At 42.2% G+C, this 18,095-nt stretch overlaps 1 protein-coding gene across 3 annotated transcripts in view; it reads right to left on the minus strand.

The window, feature by feature from the left end:
* LOC132987951 (rho guanine nucleotide exchange factor TIAM1-like) overlaps window positions 1–14,689 on the minus strand; it is a 55,531-nt gene extending 40,842 nt beyond the window's left edge. For all 3 annotated transcript variants that reach the window (XM_061054966.1, XM_061054964.1, XM_061054965.1), the window contains exon 1: window positions 14,490–14,689. The gene's annotated coding sequence lies outside the window, so the exon portion shown is untranslated. The remainder of the gene's footprint in view (window positions 1–14,489) is intronic.
* Between the last annotated feature and the right edge of the window lie 3,406 nt (window positions 14,690–18,095).

Consider the following 18,095-nt stretch of genomic DNA (forward strand, 5'->3'; position numbering starts at 1 on the left):
GGCTGAAAAAATGCACAGAAACCGTACACGATGTTTTGTTTCACTGGTCAGCTATGACATGACACCATACCATGTATGGGTCCACATTCATGTATCTAAACATATAGCTTAGCTACAGCATCAAATGTTACCCCCAGCTGTGGGAAGTGGTTACATAACATAAACTTGACCCCGATACTTCTCCTCCTCTTCTCATTATTGTCCCCCTCCCCCCCTTTATTTCTCATCCTTCCTTCTTCCCAGGCTAATCCAACCCCACATGCTGACCACCCACCTTTCCAAAACAAACAAAAACACACAAAAGATAAACAATTCTAACAATAATACATTTACTCACAGTGATTTGCAGATGCTACATATTTTCTTAGCTAGTCCTGCTTATTTTTTTATACAGCTAAGTGGTCATCAATTGTTGTTGTTGTCAAGGAATGTGCAAAAATGAGTACCCTTAATGATGTATAGATAGATCATTCATGGGTAAATGAAAAGCATTATAACCCTATGATACGAAGAGGCTGCAAACATACACTCCCTTTCTGTACAAAAATACAGCATTTGGTTTGTAAAATCTCTAAACAAACACAAGGTAGTATAACTGAGAACTCTCCATAACATTAACTGTCAATTGCTTTTGAAAAGCCACATAGTCCATCTAAACATCTTTACTGTCTAAACTCAGAGTAGTAAAAAAACACGCACAGACCAAACAAACAAAACAATCCTGCCTAACACAACACAAGGGACAGCTAACTGCTGCCTTTCCTCTGGCGATGTACAGTCGAAATTGTTTAGTCTCTTCGTTTTTCCTCTCCCTGTGCCCTGCAGCAAAGCATGGAGGAGGGAGAAGGGGAACGAGGGGAGGAGGGGGAGAACTCTCTGCTAAACCCCTGTAGAGCTAAGAGGTGAGGCAAGGCTGGAGGCAAAAACACATTCACGGGAAAGGAGGGAGCAGAGGTTGGTATAGACACAGAAGGGAGAGAGAGGAGGGGGGGGGACATATTGGGGTATGGTGCTATGAATAGAAGTTTTATATTAAAACAAGTGAAAATAAAACAAGGGGAGCAGGAAATGAAGAATTATAGCGTGCGTGCGAGGAAGAGTGAGAGATAGAGCGACATTGGGGGGGTCCTATTGTTGCTGAGCTTTAAGTGGATAAGTAGACATGTGCTCTGGCTGCCTCTCTTTGGGCTTAATTGAGGGAGCCGAGACAAAAGGGGAAACATAATTATTCGCTCTCTTTCCCTCAGTCTCGCAGTATATTAACACATTGAGAGAGTGTATTAACACAATGGCCGGCGCAACAGCAGCAAGAGCATCATTACTATTCAGACATGCCCACTCACATCAGTTGAAAACACACACACACACACACACACACACACACACACACACACACACACACACACACACACACACACACACACATACACACAAACGCACACACACACTCACAAACACACGCAAATACAATTCCAGACATATCTTCATAAAAACACAACTCTTCCTCATTTAGATATTTTATTTCCTGAATTGATCAACACCAACATTAGACATGTTTTAATACCATTTCATTATTTTTAATACTGATTTTGATGTCTAGACTGTTCTTGTTTGTTATTTTCTTACCATTTAAATTGACTTGGTTACTGGTTGGTGATGGATTTGATTGATGCATTGATGGGCATACTCGCCAATACTTCATTTTAAACCGTATCGAGGCCGATACAGATGCTGATGTCAGGGGGGGGAAAAACTCTTTCCAACATGATTAAATAATGGGTTTCATCTTTTACAAGTACATCTGGCTTTATAAAAAAAAGACAAATGGACAGACACAGGGCTGAGTGTCATACTGGGATTAGATATGCTACTGAACTGCAGTCAGAAACAGTTTTGCACTGGAGCTGTCAAACTCATATTGCCACATAAGCACAGTTGCGTTAGAAAAGGCTCTCGACACCTTTGGGCTCTCACGTCAATCACGGTCACATGCAAGCAGGTAGTTTCCCGTCGCACACACTTAGTACAAAGGCACACACATACCTTCGGTCGCACACACCTGCACCATCCCAAGAGAGTCTCAAGTGAGCAGGTTTTCCGACTCACACACACACACGCATGCACACACACACACACACACTCTTTGGAAAAATACCAAAGGCCTGTCAGAACAGCCATGGAGCAGGCACACCCAACTCCCCCCCCCCCCCCCGCCAACCAACCAATCTTTTCATCTCTGCACCTGTCTCCCAGCTCCACCCTACATGACACACACCGCTCAGCTTTCCAGACTCAAAGCAGCCGTGACGTGGATGCTGATGTGTGCTACTGTACGGCGCTGCTCTGTGAATGAAGTCTAACAAAACCTGTCTCATTGCTTTTCTAAACCTGTCATAGTCTAGACCGCATGCTGGGGCAGCTACTGAAATCAGTCATCGACTACAAATTGCGACGTCTTCAAACACTCTAAACTTGCCTTGTTTTCCCAGATGACAACAAACCAGCTTGATACCGCTGATGTCAAACTTGTCATGATTTTTGCAAGACATCATGTTCATTGTGTACCGTTGTTCAACTCTTGAAGATGATGTTAAAAAGTATTTCTGCTTAGCTATTATTTTTAAGTCAAAATGTATTACACAACAAGAGGAAAGACTGTCAACTAGAAGCAATTAAATACATTGTCAAGAGAACCACACTTATTTCAGACCAAGTGAAAATAGTATATTTTTTATACAAACAAATGTTGATCACAGGATGCAAAGTCCTCAAAATGTTTCTCTCTATCATGATGTTACTGATAGTTCAAATCAAACTTCTACTATGATACTTGGTATATAATGATGGTATATCATTTGGGTTTTACTTTTTACTTCTGGCTTGAAATAAATGAACACAAGAAAATAGCACAACTAAGAGATATTAAAGGAAGCAACAATAGTGACCAGTCTAGACAGTGCTGTAACCTGAGAAGCTCTCAGCCCATACTGATCTCTCTGACCTTTCTCTGCCCCTGCTGAACCACAACCGACCCCCCCATCAAGTCCCAAAACACATGATGCAGTCGACGGACTCACCCTTCCCTCGGGACATTTCCCGCACATTTGGCATTCCTCAAATGGTTACCGTTCCCACCTTTTGAGTAGGGAATGAAGTCGCTAAGGCTGACACTCTGGGGGGTAAACAAAGGAATTTCTGGATGGGGCATTTCAAGGAAGTCAAAATAGACTACCTTGGAATTCTGGGTGAGAGTTTTATCAGTGTTGCCATGGTGCCCATTTGCATACAACCCTGCACACACCCACAGAAATACTCACAAACACACTTGCAAAAATGCATGCATGCATGAATGACTGTACACTGGGGCTTCCCTGTTGTTGTTGACGCTGAGCAAACCTGCCCTGAAAGATAACAAACGCAGCGTGAAGAACATGTGATCAGGACTAGGTGCAGGGAAAGCTCAGTGGTCAAAACAAATAAGAATCTCAAACTCACTCCTGCTTGTCTGAATGTGCACACCAAGCTGAGTTTGCATTGTTCACATTTGAGGAGGAATCATATCTACAGTGTTGAGATAACAATCAGATATGTTCTGAAAACATCCCATTGTGAAGATGGGAGTGCACACTCCACTGCACTCCCAGAGTCCCTCAGAGACGGTACTGTTTGAAACATCACTGGAAGAATTCCCTGGGAGAGGGAGATTAGCTTCTTATTCATCCTTTCGGGATCTGACAAGACACGCGCCGCCTCCCCCCTCTCACAGCTTAAACACACACATACACACACACAAAACAGAGTGCCTGCAAGCATGAGTCGCGGCTGCTGCTTAAATCAAACATTAATTTCTTTTAACTGGTGAGAGACAAATCATAATTCCTTCTTGGAGAGCGCTTTCATTTCGAGGTTGATGCGGAGGGCAAAGCATAAAAAAATGACAGAACAAAGTGGAGTGGGAGGAAATGAGATGATTGTTATTCATTAGTCCCCTCAATTTGTCATCTTCGTACAGAGACGTGGAGAAGAAAGAGTAAAGATTTAGGAGTGTGTTGAGAGGATATGTACTGCCAATTCTTGTGCAAGTGAGTGACAAACCAAGCTAAATTTATCATAAAGATAATAGTTCAAAACAGGAGGAAAAAGACAGCTTTGAATTATAGCATATCATCTGCAAAAAGACACATATTATGGGTTTTAGATTGTAGGTCAGAGTCTGTGTGGCACCAGAGGATTTGGGGGGAAAAATAAAGGCTATTGGAAATTCAGTGTCGGCCAATTCACACCACTTTACTCCTCAAGTGTCACTAACTTCATTAAATACGCTCCTCCGTCTTTCTGGGAGCTTACGCTGTACGCTCCTTAACTCAGATTTCAGCTGACTGTCTCTGCTGCACGGTGCAGTCAGAGGATTACCATATTTTAAAGAAAATCCTCCTACCACCAGTCCTCCTCCATTGAGTGAGAGGCTTGGGAGAGTCAATGAATTTGTGTAGCTTCTGATGCTTGGCTCTGTAGCTGCTGCTGCCTAGTGCAAACTCAGCGATCACTGAGTGCCTGTATGAATTCAAGACAGACAGGAAACCCCATAGATTTAAACCTCCCATTATGATCTTTAGAGATGTATATTTTAATGTGAGGCTTTTACACTAAAAGATCAGAGCACTCTATTCTCCAGCTTGTTCTGAGATGAAGGAGCAGATGAAGGCGTGTAAGCCGAAATTAAACCCACCATGGGCTCCTGTTGCAGGTTACTATGCCACTTGAAATCCTCTTGTTTTTCAAGCGCTGCCTTGTAGTGCAGCAGGTTGCACGACATGAGGCAAACTCTGATTTTATTTTTGTGAAATGTTACTAAAATGAACTACCTGTTTCTTCAACAATTCTCAATCAGCGCTCTCTCATTCTTCCTGATGAAATAGTGATTGCAAAGACAATCCCCTCCTCATAATCCAAACCAATCAACTGAATATTCATGTGGTGCTTTGCTGCTCCAAAAATGCGCTCAGCAGCCAAAGTGTTGTTTAATTATCCAGCAGGAGCGGGACGAGACATTGACTGTGCTCCAGATTGAGCTGGTAACCGTAGAAACCCTGCGGGGCAAGGCGCAGCCTGGGGGAGGAGCGGCTGGGAGTGCAGAAATAAGATAAAGAAAGACGTCAAAAAGACAGAAAAGTATTCTATGGATATGGCAGGGTATGTGGGCAATGATACAAAACTCTGACTTGCAGGTAGTAAAGAAACTTAAGCATGCTAGCAGGTGCAATATTAGACATTACACATCTGAGATTGTATTAGACAGCAGCAAGTCAGCGTCTTTCATAGCCAACATGAGAGTGCTCTCTCTTTGTCCAGGTGCATTATTCTTTCTAATGAGCAAAACATGTTACACTGCTTTGGTATTGTATTAGCTTGAACAATGAGGAAAATAAAAAAATATAGCTAACTCTTTATAAACCTATCACTTAATTCTCTATCACTGGATTTGTTTCTTAGTGTTTGAGCTTTTATTTTGTGTTCAGTGTTTTTTGTTGCATTGACACACATTCCTCTCAACTTGGTTGACATGGCAATAAAGCAATAAAGAGGGATTGGACACACTTGGACGGCTCATCCCCTTCCGTATAAAAGAACTGCTTATTTGAAGCAAGCGTTATTAGATCACGGTCATTCCGTGTAAATGTACAATGTGCGCTAGCTTAGCCTGCTAACACAACAATGCAGCAACAAGCTTGAACAAGGACAGTCTTAGTGCTTAATTATGGCGTGTTCCAATTTGATAACTCCTTCGTGCAAATGCGAGGGGAGAGGGGTTGGAGGTGTGTGGCTGGAGGAGAGCGGACGCTTCAGAAAAGCGGAGGTGTCGCCAAACAGCAGTTTGTTTTGGTTTCATGCTGGTGCTCAAGGGCGACATCTACCGGATCAAAAAGTTGCACACTCTTCCTTAAACTGAACTTTTGTGGGTGATTTTTTTTTTTACCCTTTTCTAAATTTTTCAATCTAATTGTTTAAGCTTTGATAAAAAAAAAAAACATCATAATGTTCAATAGCTGTTTTGGTGTAGCTTATTCCAGCATGTGAATAATTACATCAAATACTTTTTTTGGTGCCGAAAGTGGCAACGTTGAAACATACAACACCTTGTAAGACACTGACACGTATCAACACCTGGAGACAAACACAGACAGGTGTGAATGTTGCCAAATTGGTGGGTAATACCTGCTATTCCGCTCTGTGCCAGCTGAAGGGACATCAAAATAACAGGGTGGATGAGTGAGTGAGAAAAAGACAGAGAGAGAGAGAGAGAGAGAGGGGGATAAGAGGGTTTTAGGCAAAGGTAGACGGATTGAGGTGGGAGGGTTGAGACAGGGGGGTGATATGAGAGGGGCAAGAGGGTCTGAAAAAAAAGGTATAATGGTGTTGAAAAGGGGGATGAGAGGCTGTTAGAGCAGAGGGGAGCTGGTGGAATCGAGTGATGGGTCACAGGTAGAAAGATGAATGATGTGTGCTGAGGTGGAAGGAGACATGAGAGGTAAGGAGGTGGAGTGGTGCTGATAGGTCCTGAGGGGCTGATAGAGATAGATGTTGTGTCAGTTCGAAGTAGGGCAAATGTGAACAGGCATGGTTTGTTGTCAGTAGCGCTATGACTCCAGTATGACTATCTGGAGAGCTTATTGGCCCTGTTAGTGTGTTTGTTTGTCACCAGAGTGTCTGTAACAAAGATCTTATCGAGAGAGAAATGAGTGCTGCCTCTTTTTTTTGTACTAAAAATACAGCGTGCAGTTATTATCAAAAAGATTATCACAAAGATATTGTAGTTTCCTTTAAACTTTCCAATAACACAATATTCAGATATGTGGTTAATCTGGTAATGATATTGTAAAAGCAAGGCTAACACGGTTAATAAAACACAACCCAACACTATCATTACTACATCCATTAAGATTTCTGCTTAGGCTGGGCAAATTCTTTGTATTACTACCTACCAGACAGCAGGAGAGAGGCTTTGGTATGACTACACAAGGACAGGCTAGGGGTAGATGAACAAAATGGAGAATTCAGAAGAGAAGAGAGAGAAAATGAAAGATCACAGCGAGAATAGGAGTAGAGGAGACATTTAGGTGAAGCCATGAGAGTATAAACCTGACACAGGTGAGCAAGCAGGTAGTTAAGGGGGACAAAAAGGAAGTGGCAGAACGAGGGGGAGCGAGAGCTGGAAGGGGGAAGTTTGTTCTATGCATCCCTGCACCTGAGTCAACAGCAGTGCTTGCAAACAAAGCACCCCCTTGAAGAAGAGACCGGAGACAATGCAGTGCAGCGAGGGATGGGGGTAAGAAATGTTCGGCAAGAATGTTACAGACAAACAGCAGCTTACTGAGCAGCGTCTGAGTCCAGGACAACAGCCGCTAGAGAATGCTCAAAAGAATGTTAAAAAGGTTTCTTTTTATGTAAGTCTCAGACTGAGTTTCTTTTAAACACAAACACACTCAAGAGTCACACATTTAGTCAACTTTAAGTGAAGTCGAATGGTATAGGTGTAGAATGTCAGAAACAAATTTACATTTATACTAAAGTCTCAAACTATCACATTTTTTGGCTACTTTCATAGAAGACCAACCCCTCCTCTTACAACCTACTTCTCCATTTGAGTCTCCACACACACACACACACACACACACACACACACACACACACACATATCATCAACATCTTTAGGCGTAACAGATTCAGAGAACCAACGCCTAGAACATTGCATCATTGTTCCTCAAATTTCAATTACCGTAAACTGCTGCAGTAATTTCCTGCCTCAGAGGAGCCTTGTTGTTCAAACCACTATTTAATGGGTCTTTTGTATTAACGGATCAATTATTTAATTAACAAAATAGTCAGAAATCACAGTTTCCTAGAAACTGATGTGTCACCTTCAAATTGCTTGATTTGCATGTAGCTTTAACGCCTGTGAAAACATCCAAAGAATCATTCACCCAACCTTTGAACCTCTGAATCTAAACCTTTTCTACATAGATTTCCTGTTTGTAGAATGTATTGTATTAATCATCAGACACATCGTGGTGACTTTAACTTCAGAACAAAGTATAGTACAAAGTACAATATTCAAGAGACACAACAGAAGTTGTTAACCTCAAGGGTATCGGGACACATTTTGGACACAAGCTACATTGTGTGATATTTCAATATGATCTCCATTTGTGAGCAATAAGGACCAAAAAACCTTTAATTCATTTACTTGAATTTATTTTGCTTCCTTTAGCATAGGAAGTATTCTTCTTGGGGTGACAGACAGCTGAGTTGTTTCATTGAAAGCGAGATATATAGAGGGTATAGCCCTTGCAGCGAGCAGACCAGGTTAGACCCTGACCCCTCCGCACTTTGCCATGTTTCCCCACTCTCTCACTCCTGCTTCCTAATATGTCTACTGTCTGCAACAATAAACACATAAAGGGACAAAATAATAAATCCTGTCAACTTCTAACTGGAGTCCACTCAGCTGAAATTTGATGTCTTGTGCAACCGAAAAAAGGATGTCACCAACATGACATTGATGTGGCGTCTCTTTTTAGATGGATTGGATCTAGGTCAATGGGTCCATTTCCTTGGAGTTGAGCTCTTGTTTGGACTCAGGCTGGGGGTTATTGTTTGGGCTATGAGTGGCTACGGTGAAAAGAGCCTCCCCTCTCAGCACATTAGTGACCTGTATAAGCTCCACACGACTCACTGACATCTGAGTGCAGGCCTGAGGGGAGAGGACAAAGGCAATCTGACCGCACATACTCAGGCACATTCATGTGTCTAAAGGCTAACGCACCAAAGGAACAAAACAAAAACACACAGTCTGATAGAAACCTTATACAGCACAACAGGGTTCTTATCCCCAAAGAAACTCAATCCAAAGATAGAAAAAAATCCACCTAGCTTTGCCTTAAGCCTTCATTTCTTGCTTTCAGCGACCCCCCCCCCCCCCCACATCACACACACACTCAGACACATTCACATACATATTTGCACGTGCACACACTTACAAATGCACACGCAGGCTTTTGAGACCGCCTTGTACAATCCCACCGTATCACTTCCAGGTCAACGAGCAGGAACATGAAGTGTGACTATGTGATGAGCACTGAGGCTCTGGTCAGCTTTCTCTTTATGTAACTAAATAAAATAAAGTAAATTTGGGGGTTGAAGGAAAGCCAGAACAGAGGAGAATGGAGGAGAGACAATGGCTAAGTAGCTTGTTTCCTCTGCTTTTATTAAACAGTCATGTGGATGTAAACTTGAACAGAATCGCGTAGAAAGTAGGGGTTGTAAAAGATTTCCAGGCAGAGATAAAAAAAAGAAAGAAAGGATGTTTCCCAGAAAGGCCCGATCTCCCCGGTGCAAACAAAGTCTAAAGACAACCTTTGAAGACATGCTTTGCACATCCTCAGTAATTCCTCTCTTAAATCCCTACTCAGCACTTCACACATAGATGTATTTCCACTCTCTTATTCTGAAGTCGTAACATCAGCTTTCTATTCAGGGAACATCTCTTGCTTCATCTTCCCACTAAATCTCACGTCAGCATTTACTCATGTTTAAACACCTTTTAAGTTGCATTTCTTTAGCGCAGTACTTTTTATTTTTCTTCTTTGCACGGCACAAATCCTTGTGTTTTCATCTGTCTCCCGTCTTTTATTTTAAACCCTGTTATACATGTAAATTGGTGCCACCACTGACAGCCATTAAGCTCTAACCTTCTGTATCTCAAATAAGATGTAGATGCGTACATACACACTGACACACATGCATTTGTACATCATCAGTTGGCAGCCAGAGACGGTGTGTGGGCTGGAACGCTACACTGATCAGAGATAATGGGCAGACATGACAGGGATGGCGATGCTGTCACATCAGGAGAGGCAGGAAGGGGGGATGATAGAGCAAAGACAGAAGTGAGACAAAAAAAACCAGCAAGAATGAAGGAGAGAGGAAAAAAAGGGAGGGAGTGAAGGACGGAAGGAAGGAAGGAAGGAAGAAACTCCCAATTCATCAGCAGACACAGAGGAGACAAAAGATAGGAAATGAACGAGGGCACATGCCTGCTCATGTCAGCTCTGAGACACCCCTCCCCCTCGTCTGGACCCCTTAACAAATTAGAGGCATCCCCTTCTGCTGCTTCTCCTTCTCTTTCTGCATCTTCTTCTTCACTACAGGGGGTTGATGTTGAGGGGTCTGGTACAAAGAGAGATGTTATTCACCTGATGTTACACACACACACACACACACACACACACACACACACACACACACACACTTCCCACACAACAACTGTTGTAGTCCTGCTCAACCGGGTGGTTGACATTACAAGCGAACGTACATAGTGTAAAACAAACACGTCAGAGTGACACGATGTTCACGCTGACGTGTTCAGCCTGTGTCACACACACACACACACACACACACACACACACACACACACACACACACACACACACACACACACACACACACACACACACACTGTGTAAAATCCCAGGGGACCCCCAAGTGTTTGACTTGGGTCCCCTTAAAACAAAACAACATCGAAATATGTCCCATCATCCCATCACATGTAGCAATGTTTATGACCGGCTCATACAAAGATAATTTCCTTCTCTTCGGACTCATTTGAAAAGCTTTAAAGGGCCTGAAGAAGTAAACTTTTGAATTAGTTCAGAAAAACATCAGAATTGGGTAAATATCAGAAAAGTCCATTTTGGAAAATTTCTGTTGCATTTTTTCCAACACTTTCCGAAGTCATCCCCTCATGCCTTTTCCAATCATCTACACTGCAAAATCGCCCCCCAACTTTCTATTAAATGCTACTGTGCCAGAAGCAGCGCCTTAATTAAACACACTCCGTGCAACCAGAGAAGAAGAAAAAACGTGCCCCTCCACCCTCAGCTGTTAGTTGTGTCGTGGTTTCCCAAAACAGACTTCAACAATACCCATCAACTGCTGGGCTGCAAGAGAACAGCAGTGGAGAACTGGGAGAGTTAACCACTGGGGAAGGCAGACACACAGAGAATCCGCAGGCCCACGGTCAAACACAAACATTTAAAGAGCTTGATTGCATGGGTGAGGAGATGGGCACGGGGGGCGGCATAAGCTCTATATTTGCTCAACAGCAGAAATAAATGGACCACTGTGGAAGAGGGATGAAGCTTTGAGAAAGTGTAAGTGAAAGAGAGAGAGAGAGAGGGGGGGGGGGATCATGCCTTTCATGTTAATTGCATCATCTTTTTATCATTCCCGCCACATGTTCATCAAACTGCATCTTATGTACTGTTCCTGTGATCAGGAGGAGAGGGCGACTGCTGCTCTGCCACAAGGTCAAAGTGGTGAGCTTGAGTTGTGTTGTTGTTGCTCATGCTGATCATTATCATTATTCCCTTGAATGAAATGTGTTATCAGAAGCATGAAGTATAATATAAGGCCTCGCATGGATGACTGAAATATTTGTATTTATGGTATAGGTTGTATTCAGGCGGCAGATGATCTACGTATCTTTACTCTTTCACTGTGTGTGTGTGTGTGTGTGTGTTTGTGTGAGAGTGCACTTGTTTAGTGTAAAGGTTAGAGTTAAAGTACCTGTGTAGTAGTTATGTTATCAGTCAGAGGCATGATTGTGAGTGAGTCCTTAGAGACATCACAAGAGCTCGAGTGTGGGTGTTGAAAGTGAGGCTGGAAGTGTGTAAAAGAGGATCTGCCTACCTGTATCTGCACTGTAGGTGAGCTGTCTTCTCATGAGTGCAGTGTATCAATCTGGGTCAGTACACAAACACAGTCACACACACACACACACACACACACACACAAACACACACACACAATCCAGCCCCACTCACACACTGACAGAGGCTCACTTAACAAAGCCCCATCCCCCCCTTCACGCTAACTCTATATTAGCTTACTGTACACAGATGGAGCACATGGCAGTGTGTATGCACATACACACACAAAAACACACACACACACACACACACACACACACACACACATATTTGTCCTGAACACACACTTGCACACTTAGTAAATGGACACACACACAAACCTGGATGGGCATTGTGGAACAGAGTATGAGTTAATGGCTTCCCCCTATTTTTTCACAGCCCCAGGCTTTCACAAAGTCTTTGTCAATTTGAAAAAAAAAAGTGTGTGCGCGCACACACACACACACACACACACACACACACACACACACACACACACACACACACACACACACACACACACACACACACACACACACTCACATAAACTACGTTTTATCTGCCACCATAAACCCTTTTACGGATCACTTCCTCAAAAAAACCCTGCCAATATTCAACTTGCTCATGGTGGCAACTGAAGCAGTGAGTTGTAGCAAGAAAGATAACACGAAGAAAAGATAACAAGAGAAAGAGGGAGAGAGAGAGAGAGAGGGATAAAGACTAGTTTAGAAAATGATTTCTTCTTAGAATCAAAACAAAAACTAGTAGTTGAAGTAAGTTCAGTATTTTAAGTCTTGGTGTTAAAGCTGTTAACATTTTATGACTGACTGAAGTGTTGGCACTGTTTCATGGTTACAGTCAAAAATGTTCTGAACTTCTTTGGTTTAGGACTTTTATTAACAGGTTTTGTGAAAGATATAACTATTCTGAAAGAAATCCATTATTTAGTATTCAATTGAGGTGATAAGTGACTATTACCTGCTTACATCAGCTGCGGCTCAAAAGATCGATCCGATCAGCATCTTATCACAGGCGGTGATGTGATCCCTAGCTCAGTTTTTTCCACATTAAGAGTTGCCTAACAGCTTAATAACAGCTTAATCTCAATGCAGCTATCTACCAATCTAAAGCTATTTTAACTCCCTTTAATGTTTATTGGCTTATCAAATAACATACTATATGGATTACTATAGTCAATGAGTGATAAATATCCCGTTGTGTATTATTGCTAAAAAGATCCTGAGAACAATTCCAGGAAAAAAAATGAACCACAGTATTAAATTTCACATTAAAAAAAATATCCCCTGAATCTTACTTTTACCATACTTAATTTGAACTTCAGTATTTTAAATGGAACATTGTTTTTTTAAATTGTTTACAGTGCTGAAGGAGAAAGGCTGTCAGAGACTTTTTGCCCTTTGAAAATTCCTAGTCCGTCTGGGTGCCTAAAGACGACCCTCTGCACAGCTGGGACCTGACACCTCCACTAACACACACACACGTGAGTGGCAGATGGTCAGATCGTCTGAAGTATGCAGCAGAAAGTAAAAGTGCACAAGGGGCAGATCCTCCTCTTTTGTTTTTGTGTCTGTTCTATCTTGCAACTCGTCCCTATCTCCTCTCTTTCTCACACACGCTCTCCTTCTTGTTGGCTACTGTCAATCACAGCCAAGTCCTGAGAACCAAAACTGCTGTTCTTTCAGTAACCCTTACAGTAGGTCTCCCTCTGTGTCTTATCCATCTTCCAATGCTCTCGCCTGTCATTTTTCAATATTTCCATACAATACAGCACACTCACATACACAGTCCAAAATTAAGTAGCATAATGCCTTTATCAAATTCAAATCAGTCAGCTTATGGTCTACTAAACCAGAAAGTTTTCAGTCTTTTATTCTTATCCTCTGAGTGCTCTGGCTCTCTAACAAGATTCCAACAAACAATAATTAGTCAGTACATCTTCAGTTTTTGATACCTCACTTTATCCCTGCAATACTTGTTACATAAAACCTCCTAATCAAATACACACACATTTGGAAAGCCTTGCGTTACTGTGTTTGCCCTTTGAGCTCTGCAGTTTTTTCAACGGCGGGAAATCCCTCTCGAGACTATTGTAAAGGTATTTGATAATCTCTACTGTAAATTACTTTCAGTATAGGAGACAAGGCAATGCCCACGTGAGGCCATCAATGATTGATAAATTCCTTTTATCATCTCACACATACACACACACACACACACACACACACACACACACACACACACACACACACACATTCTAATGCAGTGTTTTAATCAATGTAAAAGAGTAAATGTGTGTGTCCATGTCTGTGTGTCTTACAGATAGAGAGTGAGAGACCATCAAGCGAAAGGAGCCAACAGTGGTATACTGTACCAGCAAAGGAGAGAAGTTACACTCACACACAGGGGTCTTTGTGCAAGAAAGCATGCTATCCTTTTAATAGGAATAGACACAACAAACACACACTCATATATACTGTCTACAGACTACAGTATGTACAACAACAAGCCGGTACTCTTAGAAGAAGATGCATACATTTTAACTTGTTACTTCACCTCATGTTGTCTTGCTCTCATAAAAATTGCCATTCATCCAAGGGGTTGAAGTATCTCCCAGACACATACAGAGCACAAATCCAGTTATCTTTCATTTCAAAGTAACTCAGTGTGTATTTCACTCATTCACTCTCAAAGCTCCAGTTACCATTAATAAAAACATCTTACCAGTACTTAAGCTCCCAGCGTTTCCCGTGTGAGCACCAGTTAATTCCCTGTGGTGGCAAAAACTCAGTCAGCACGTGTCCTCTCAGGGAGCAAACAGGGGAATCCTTGCATCGGTGAGAAATCTCCTGGACTCCAGCGCAGCATTCAGCTCTACGAACACACACAGATTACAGTACATACTCTCACATGCTGCCTCTTGCACGCCCAGACTAGACTGAAGGCTGAGGAGAGGGTGTGTGTGCACTGCCTGAGTCTGAGCCCGCCCTCTTTTTTTTTTCTCTCTCTCTCTCTCTTGTTCTCCCCTTCTCTTCCACATGCACTCACCCTACCCTCCTCCTCCTCCTTTCCTCTCTCATCTCTGTTCCTTCTCTCTTTCTCTCGCTCCAATTTCACCTCCCCCGGCCTGCCAATTGACTGCCAGCGTGTGTGCTGGGTCTGTGCCTCTAAGCCTTTAGATGTCCCAGTCCTCTTTTAATTGCTGGCTCTCTGGCCTCAAGTTCCACACACACACACACCAAAAAAACAAAGACACATGGACACAGTGGACAAACACAGGCATGCAAAAACAGAAAGGGATACAGGTGCACTGCAGACACAGACACATTGCCCTGCAAGTTAAATAGTACCGACTGATCCACTAAATGTACATTTTTTTGAGATAGAGAGGAACAATACAAAACTACACAATGGAAAGTAAGAATAATGTGTGTCCTTTACAGAAATGTAACACACTAGAATGAAGATGCAGTTTGAAAGGAGAACTGAAAAAAAAGGTGGGCAGAGAGGTGAGGAGTAGCAAAAGAAAAATCCATCTCATTCCTTGGACAAGTTCCATGAGAGCAGCTGTAGCTCATGTTAAGCTGCTGCTTCGCTCTTGTCTTTTTTCACTCATCTTTCCTTTCCTTCTTTCCAAACCAACAGGATTTTGTGTTAAGAGAGGCTTCAAATAAATGAATGAGATGGTAGTGTGTGTTTTCTCCTCGTTTGAGCTCTCTGAGTATAAAGAAATCACCACCTGCGGGTAAGAAACGTGAGTTTGAAAAAGTTTGTAGCCTGATTCTTCACTGGCAGCAGTTGTAGTCACCCCGGATTCACAACTATTGTATTGGATTCTCACAGTGACCCAGTTTTATTCTCAAAAGTAAGACGTAGTAGACAGAAACTACTCAAGAAGCAAATATAACACTACTCCACTCTCCGTTGTAATGATCAGTGTGTGCAGGAAACTTTTCTTTCACCAAGATGTGCAAAACAAGTGTTCATTCAAAGCTTCATGTTGTTATTGTGGTAGAATATTAAAGTTTTGTCATCAAAATAAGTAAATATAGGTGCATGTGACAGGGGTACGAACAAATAGTGAAAAGGTCGCTAACATTTTGGGAGTGTCTCTGACCTTAAAAAAAAAAAAAAGATAATGAAGTCACAGTGACACATCCCAAACAATATATCAAAGTTTGGAAAAATTAAATGGTTGGTTTCATAACAGCAGTCCATTTCCTATCTGTATCTATTCAATCAATCAATCAATCAATCAATTTGGGGGGGGGGGGGGGGTGACTTCAGGTTGACTTCAGTGGTGACTTTTGCCAAAATGTATTAATGTTTAGATATCACAATATCATAAGGATATATTTGTTTTTATCATTGACAATATTTAAATTTGAGGTAGTGATATAATACCTTAAAACAATAAATCACATTTTCCTCTGTAAAGAGATAAGTTTCCCTCATGAAGCAGATTTCTCAGGGTCATCTAATGATTTACAAAAAAGCTTGGCTTAAGGAGAATGGATTTAAGGAGAAAAGCAGGGCCGATTACATAACAAGCTACTGACTTCCCATTGTCTCTGTCTCTCAGTGAAGCTCCTGACATAACTGTGTTCGTAGTATTTAACATTATTAGAGGCAAACATGTCAGGACAAAGGGCAGGAGGGTAACATATCCGCCTCACGAAAGGACCTGGCACAACCTCCACGAGAGAGAGAGGAAAGAGAGAGTAACAAACACAAAGTCACTGGCAGAAGTGCACGCTGATGCATGTTCAACACACACATTCACGGCTTTTCACCCCAAGGCACATGATGACATTTCAGCACCTTACTCAATACAATACCACTGCTGTGCTTCTTGTCTTTACCAGTCTGACAGGCAGTCTGCTAGCACCTTTCTACTCGTCACACTTTGTTCTCTTTCCAGTTTGTCCTCCTCCTTCCTGTCTCCCTGTTTGTTTCTTTCTTTCAGTGTTATCTAACAAATTAACAGCAGACAGTGGTGTAGTGCTCGGAGCCAGCTGAAACAGGAAATAACCAATCCAAGAGGATGACTTAGACAACCAGTTCCCACACTCCTACCCAAACACAGCCTTATTGGGCTGTAATGCAATTATTCAAGAAGCTGGGAGCAACTTGTTAGCAGTTTAAGGACAGTCATGGCTGTGATCGCATGTTGGCACAAGCAGAATACAGAGGAGGTAATAACAGCAGGTGGAGGATGTTATGTAAGCCGAGACGAGAGTTGAGGAAACATCAGGGTGGCGGGGGGTTCTTTTTTGTTTGCTTGTTTTTTTGTTGTTGTTCAGTTTGCGCTCATCTTCTGGCTTGCTGCTTTTGTAATGTGAACACACTCATTGTTTGTTGTTGGCCATGCAGTCTGCATGGATGACAGCAAAAAGGAAAAAACAGCAAAGATAAATCACCACTCGCATTTTCAGTTGAATAAACAGACTGGTTTTTTTTTAGCAGCACTGTAAGTTAAGCCTGTTTTGTTCCCTTGTCCTACTGCAACACCTGAGCCTGCCTTCAGCACAATGGACTCCACCTTTCAATCCTTATCAGACGTTACAGTGTGTGTGTGTGTGTGGGTGGCATAGTCAACATCAGTTAAGCGCTGGGGGGATGAGATTGGTTTCCTATATCAGTCCCCGTATTATATCTCTTGCTAAACATATTGTATCAAAATTCATGAACATTCTGTATTTGGGAAAGGGACAAAAAAGGTATGCACATATACACAGGCTGATCCTCGTTTCCCCAACCCACCCACCTTGCCAGATTTGATAAAATCATTATCACCAGCCATGCAAGGAGAACTAATGAATAATGTATGTGCTGCTGGGCCACAATAGAACACCCCTTCTGGCCTGCTACCTTTTCTAGATTCACAGTAGCTACCAGTTGCTACTTCCACTGCTTTGGGTCATATCCGCTTAATCCCTGTCTAGCGCCATTGCAGTTTCCATTAGCATCGTACACCCCTATGTAAGTATATACACAGTGATTTGCACACAAATGCAGTGGATGCACACAAACAGACAAATAGGCAAACTCCGGTCAAATAAATAAATGGGGAAAGATATATAGAAAGACCTAAACACACTCATAAATAGTGATGACAGATGTGACTGACAGACCTTCGAAGTGGAGAAAAGACTGGCATCAGGTGTTGGACTGCATACCTTCATGATCAACACAAAGAAACTGTGGCATGCATTCGATTTAAAGCTGTGACAGACAGCTAAGGTTTCACTCGAGGGTAAGATGTCAATTATTTCAAAAATCGCCTGTGAGAGATCTTAAATGAACCCAACCTCCTCCATGGCTCCACAC

This window comes from Labrus mixtus, chromosome 14 (assembly GCF_963584025.1).
Source record: "Labrus mixtus chromosome 14, fLabMix1.1, whole genome shotgun sequence".
NCBI lineage: Eukaryota > Metazoa > Chordata > Actinopteri > Labriformes > Labridae > Labrus > Labrus mixtus.